The sequence below is a fragment of the Neophocaena asiaeorientalis genome, unplaced genomic scaffold (assembly GCF_003031525.2).
Source record: "Neophocaena asiaeorientalis asiaeorientalis breed wild unplaced genomic scaffold, Neophocaena_asiaeorientalis_V1.1 scaffold90, whole genome shotgun sequence".
Classification (NCBI taxonomy): Eukaryota; Metazoa; Chordata; class Mammalia; order Artiodactyla; family Phocoenidae; genus Neophocaena; species Neophocaena asiaeorientalis.
Window position 1 is genome coordinate 2,477,778 of NW_020172445.1, and position 6,716 is coordinate 2,484,493.

Here is a 6,716-nt window from a genome sequence, read left to right on the forward strand (position 1 = left end):
GTTCACCCCCTACAATCAAATTAACATTCTGGTTGTTTTTTGAATGCGTGTTCTACAGTTAGCTTAAATTTGCCATCCACCAATTAAGTTGATGTAAGTTTATTTCATTGCCTCTTGATACACTGCCATATTTAAAGCATCTGAAAACGGTTTCAGGAAAACTAGAGCCCAAAGCACAGAAAAGGCCCAATTTGTTGAGCTAAAGAACTCAGGGTGAATCAGATAACGATCTGTGCTGTGGTCGTGTTTATTGCGTCCTATTACAGCTGCCAGCTCAGCATTCAGGGGCTCTCCTGTCTATCCTTGGCCACCTGGGCCTCAGGTGGGTGACTGTGCCTACTTGGTAGGTGGTAAAGACAGACTGTGTGGCCTTATGACTTGACTGACCAACTGTACATGTTTAAGAAAGTGTTGCAAGCTTACTAGAAAATTAACATATTTTTCAAAGTAAGCATGCCTAAAAAAGGGAAGGAGAAATTACTTAAAGCAATCATAGATAACATTGAAAAATGAATCATTAGCAAAACCCACATTTTTACAGAAAACAAATATTTCACCATGATTTGGTACCTTTCATTGATGCCCACCCATTATTAATCACTGCTTACCTGCACCCTGATATTTTCTCAGGCTCTTGTATGTGCTTTTTCCCCCCATATCTTCTTCTTTAAAAAATGTCAGTCCCTTATTTGTTTAATTGACATGTAATTAATAGGCAGTGAAATGCACAGATCTTAAGATTACAGTTTAATGAGTTTTTGCAAATGAGTGTTGCCACGTAACCCACATCTCTGTCAAGACACAGAACATTTCCATCACCCCCAAAACATTCTACCTGCTCCCGGTCCATCCTTCCCCCACCCACTTCCTCCTGGCTCTCAGGAAAACATTGCTCTGATTTCTTTCAACAGAGATTAATTTTGCCTGTTCTAGAACTCCATATAAATCAAATTGTGCAGGATGTATTCTTTTGTAGCTGGCTTTTTTCAGCATCGTGTCTTTGAGGCTCATTTGTGTCGTTGCATGTATCAGTAATTCCTTCCTCTTTATTGCTGGGTAACTTCTGTTGTATGATTATAACTCCATTTTTTATCCCCTCACTTGTCGAAGGACGTTTGGGTCATTTCTAGTTTTGGGCTATTACGAACAAAGCTGATATGGATATTCTCATTCAGCTCTTATTGTGCACATTTTCATTTCTCTTGAGTAAATACAGGCAGACTTCATCTTGTTGCACTCAGCTCTATTGTGCTTCGCAGGCACTGGGTTTTCTACAAATAGTAGGTCTGTGGCGGCCCTGCAGCAAGCAAGTCTACTGGCGCCATTTTCCCAACAGCATCTCCTCTCTTCATGTCTCTGTGTCACATTTTCAAAATTATTGAAACATTTTAAGCCTTTTCATTATTATACTTGCTGTTGCGCTCTGTGATCAGTGATCTCTGATGTTACTGTTGCAAAAAGATTATGACTCACTGAAGGCTCAGAAGATGATTAGCATTTTTTAGCAATAAAGTATTTTAAAACTAAGGTATGTACATTGTATTTTTAGACATAGTGGTATTGCATGCTTAATAGACTACAGTATAGTATAAACGTAACTTTTTTTTGGCTACTGCAAAAAACTTCATTGTTTACGTTTGGTCTACCGCTTGGGAGAGGGCTCCAGGGTGGTCGAAAAGCTGCCCAGTGGCTGCGGAGAAAGACTTCAGGCAGAAGCCTTCACCAGGGGGACGCCAGAGGGGCCCCTCAAAGGCTGCTGGGCTCTGGAGGCTCCTGCTGGTGCTTGAGGGTGAGCCTTTGGGAAGAGATACTGGCGCAGCCCAGCCTAGGGACCAGGCAGCCTGCGGAGGTCGGTCATGTGGTCGCCCATCTTCTTGATGAGTTTCACCTGCTCATCCAGGAAGCGGCTCTCCCGGAAGTCACGGAGCTGGGGATCTGCCCGGGCAGAACCCAGGGCACGCAGATCCAAAAGGGCCTGGTTCAGGTTCTCCAGGACCACGGCAGCTTCCATAGCATACTGGGTTTTGCCCCACTCATCTTGGGACGGCTTTTGCAGCCCTGGAAGAGGGCACGACTGCTGCGCTGGGTTTGATCTTCAAGAGACGCTCAGAGCACTCCAGCTTCTCCTCGGCCTGTTCGCGGACGAAAGTGGCCCACGCCTCCAGAGCCACATTGTCGCGTTCGAAATAGAAGCCCAGAGAGAGGTAGGTGCAGGAGGCCCGCAGACGCACATAGACCAGGTAGTGGATGGCAGCCTCCACCTGGGTGAAATAATTCTGATGAATCTGGGAGCTCATGGTTGACGGGCAATTAGGAGCTAAGCTCAAAAAATGGTGTTGGCTGGTCCCGGAGGCTGAGGATAGCTGTAGAGGTTGGTTCTGAAGGTGACTACTGGAAGAAAGGTTGGAGGGTGGTCGGAAGTTGGAGGAGGGGGGTGTCCCTGGGCCTCTTCTGTCCAAACATGCTGAAGCAAGAGACGGATCCGTGGACCACTGAGTGCACTGCCTTACCTGCGCCGGGAAACCAAAAATTTGTATGACTCGCTTTACTGAGATACGGGCTTTATTGTGGTGGTCTGGAACTCGCCCTGCAATATCTCTGAGGTACGCCTGTGGGTAGAAGTGGAATTTCTGGGTCCTAGGGCAGGTGAATGCTTAACGTTATGGGGAACTGCTAGACGGATTTCCGAAGTGGCCATTTTGCCTTCCTGATGTTACTGTACCAGAGTCCTGTAGCTCCACATCCTTCTCGGAATTTGATGTTGCCAGTTTTGAAATGTCAGCCATTATGGTGTGTGCATGATTGTATATCATCTTTGTTTTAATTTGCATTTCCTTGATGACGAATGCTGATGAGCCTTCTCTCCATGTGCTTATCGTACACTCATGTGTATTTTTATTTATTTATTTGTTTGTTTGTTTGCCGTACGCGGGCCTCTCACTGCTGTGGCCTCTCCCGTTGCGGAGCACAGGCTCCGGACGCGCAGGCTCAGCGGCCATGGCTCACGGGCCCAGCCGCTCCGCGGCATGTGGGATCTTCCCGGACCGGGACACGAACCCGTGTTCCCTGCATCGGCAGGCGGACCCCCAACCACTGCGCCACCAGGGAAGCCCTCATGTGTATTTTTATAACATAGATTTTTTTTTTTTTTTGGCCACGTGGTGTGTGGGATCAAACCCGTGCCCCCTGCATTGGGAGCACAGTGTCTTAACTACTAGACCACCAGGGAAGTCCCTCATGTGTATTCTTTGGTGAACTGCCTGTTCTAGACTTTTTACTCATTTCAGAAATTGGGTTGTCTTTTTATGATTGAGGTTTGAGAAGTTCTTTGTATATTTTAGATCCAGAGGCTTGTCAGATATATGTTTTGTGAATATATTTGTGAATTTTCACTTGATCTGTGCCTAGCGTAATAATGTCTTTTCATAAATTTTTAAAAGTTTGAGAAAATCTAGTGTATCGGATTTTCCTCTTATGATGAATGCTTTTTCATTCCTGTCTGAGAAATCCATATCTACTTCAGAGTTGCAAAGATATTCTCATTTGGTTTCTTTTGGCAGTTTTATTGTTCTAAGCTTTTATACTGATATGTATGATCCACGTTGAATTAACTTTTGTGTATGGTGTAAGGCAAGAGTTACAGTTAATTTTTACCCCTTATAGATTTACCCCAAGCTGTTTGTTCCAGTACTATTTATTGAAAAACACCTGTGTTTTCCCTCATTGAATTGCTTAGGTTCCTTGACCCCCAAATCAGTTGGTTATGTAAGTATGGATCTTTCTGGACTCTGTTCCACTGATATATGTGTCTTTCATTACTAACACCACAGTGTCTTGATTACCATGGCTTCATAATAAGTCTTGAAATCTGTGAGTGTAAGTTCTTATCTTACTCTTTTTCAAGATTGTTTAGCTTTTCTAGGCTCTCAAGATGTTTTTAAAATCACCCATTTCTAAAAATAAGAGTTAAGATTTTGTAAAATTAAGGTTTAAATACATTGAAATGCACAGGTCTTACAAACATATATACCCATGTAAGCCACACTTTTATCAGGACATTTCGATAACCCCAGAAAGCTCCATTGTGGCCTTCTTGTCATTCTGAGTTCTCAGAAATAACTCCTGTCCTGATTTCTATCATGTTTTGCCTTTTCTAGAACTTCTTGGAAAGGAAATCAAGCAATGTGTACATTTGTGTGAAGGCTTCTCTCTCAGCATAATACTTTCGCTTTGTCTATCAGTGGTTTGTTCATTTGTATTGATAAGTATTATTCCACTGAATGAATACAACACAATTTGTTCATTCTTTCATCTCTTGATGAACACCTGGGTGGCTACCAGTTTTTGGCTATTGTGAATAAAGCTGCTATGATTAAGTTTTGTAAAAGACTTTTTGTGGATAGGTGTTTTCATTTTTCTTAGGTAAATACCTTAGAATGGAATTGCTGGCTGTGGACTAAATATATGTTTATTTAATACTTTAAGAAACTGCCATTATTTATTGCGTGGGTTGTGTTTTATTGTAGAAGATAACAGAGCTAGAGATAGATAACATATATCTCTATATACACTTTGTCAGATTTTATGAATATTTTCAGTTTACAGCCTGCTTAATCATTTAAAAATGTGTTTTTGATAAGCAAAAATCTTTTTTAAGATAGCATGTTGATAAAGTTCAACTTTTCAGTTTTCTAATGGTTACTGAATTCTATATGCTATCTACAAAAGTTTATCTAGCCCAAGTTCACAAAAATATGTTCCTCCTTTTCCCCTAGACATCTTATAGTTTTTGCTTTTAGGTCTGTGTTTAGGTCTGTGTATCCTGTGACACTGATAAATTCACTTAGTTCTGTAAGTTTTTGTTTTGGATTCCTTAGGATTTTCTATGTACACTGCTGTGTAGTCTGCAAATAAAAGTAGCTTCACTTTAAATTCCTTTTATATGCCTTTCATTTCTTTTTCTTACTATCCTGCCTAGAACCTCTATGCAACACTGTACTAGAATTGGTGAGAGTGGACATGCCAGCCTTTTTCCTGATCTAAGTGAGAAAGCGTTTAATATAATGTTAGTTGTAAGCTTCTCATAGATAATATTAGGTTTAAGTAGATTTCCTCTGTTTCTAGTGTGAGAGCTTTTATTCTTCTCTAAATTGTCAAAAGATTTTTCAGCGCCTGTTGAGATTATTATAGCTCTCCCCCACCCACCTTATTCTATTAATGTGACAAATTTTATTAGTTGGTATTTGAATGTTAACCAACTTTGCATTCCTGTGATAAATCTCACTTGGTCATGTTGTGTTGTATTTTGTAATATTTTGTGCAGTTTGATTTGCTAATATTGTGTTAAGGATTTTTCATAAAGTGTCCATGAGGCATATTAGCCTGCAGTTTTCTTTTCTTGGATGTTTTTATCTGGTTGGGACATTAGGTTTATGCTGGTCTCATACAGTGAGGCTGAAATTGTGTTCCCCTCCTCCAGGTTTATAGAGTGGTTGTTTAGGATTGGCATTATATCTTCCTTAAATATCTGATAAAACCATCAGGACAGCCATCTAGATCTGGAGTTTTCTTTGTGGGAAGATACTTAATTACAAATTCACTTTCTTTAATAGATATATGGTGATTTAGATTTTCTACTTCTTGAGTCAATATTGGTAATTTGTGTGTTCCAAGGAATTTATCCAGTTAGCCTGAGTTTTCAAATTATGAGAATGAAGTTAATAATGTTTTGTCATTATCATTTTAATGTATGTGGAATCTGTAGAGATATGTCCTCTTTCATTCCTGATAGTGATTATTTGTGTTTCACTCTATTTCATCAGTCTAGCTGGAGTTTTAGCAATTTTATTAAATTTCTCAAAGAACCCACTTTTGTTGCCATTTTTCCTGATGTTTTGATTATTTCCTTTTATATCATTTTCCATTCTTTATTATTTTTTCTTCTGCATACTTTGAGTTTAATTTCCTCATTTAAAAATCTTTTTAGGTTGAAGCTTAGGTAATGTTTATTTTTCTCTTCTAATATAAATCTTTAGACCTGTAAGTTTACTTCTAAACCCTGTGTTAGCTGCATCCCACAAATTTTGGTACATTGTGTTTTTTATTTTTCTAGTTTAAAATATCGTCTAATTCACTTTACAATTTCTCCTTTGGTTTATGGGTTATTTAGAAGTGTAATGCTTAATTTCCAACATTTATGGATTTTCCTGGAATCTTGTTATTAATTTCTAACTCAACTTCATTTTGTCAGAAAACAAACTCTGTAGGATTTGAATTGTTTCAAGTTTGAGACTTGTTTTATGGCCCACAATAAGGTATATTTCGGTGAATATTCCATGTGCGCTTGGATAGACTATGAATTAGATTGAGTTGATTGTAGTGTTCACATTTTATATATTCTTGATTTTTTGTTTACTTCTTGCTGTAGACTGAATGTTTGTGTCCCCCCAAATTCATATGTTGAAATTATCTCAGTACGCTGGTCTTAGGAGGTGGGGCCTTTGGTAGGTAATTAGCTCATGAGGATGGAGCCCTCATGAATGAGCTTAGTGCCCTTATAAAAGAGACCTCAGAGACTCCCTTGCCCCTGCCACCATGTGAAGACATGGCAAGAAGACAGATGACTATGAACCAGGAAATGAGTCCTCACCAGACACCACATCTGTTGGTGCCTTCATCTTGAACTTGCCAGCCTCTAGAACTGTAAGAAATTTCTG

The 6,716-nt window shown here is 39.8% G+C and overlaps 1 pseudogene; it reads right to left on the reverse strand.

The window, feature by feature from the left end:
* Window positions 1-1,631: 1,631 nt before the first annotated feature.
* LOC112391482 (ferritin light chain pseudogene) lies at window positions 1,632-2,297 on the reverse strand (annotated as a pseudogene).
* Window positions 2,298-6,716: the final 4,419 nt, after the last annotated feature.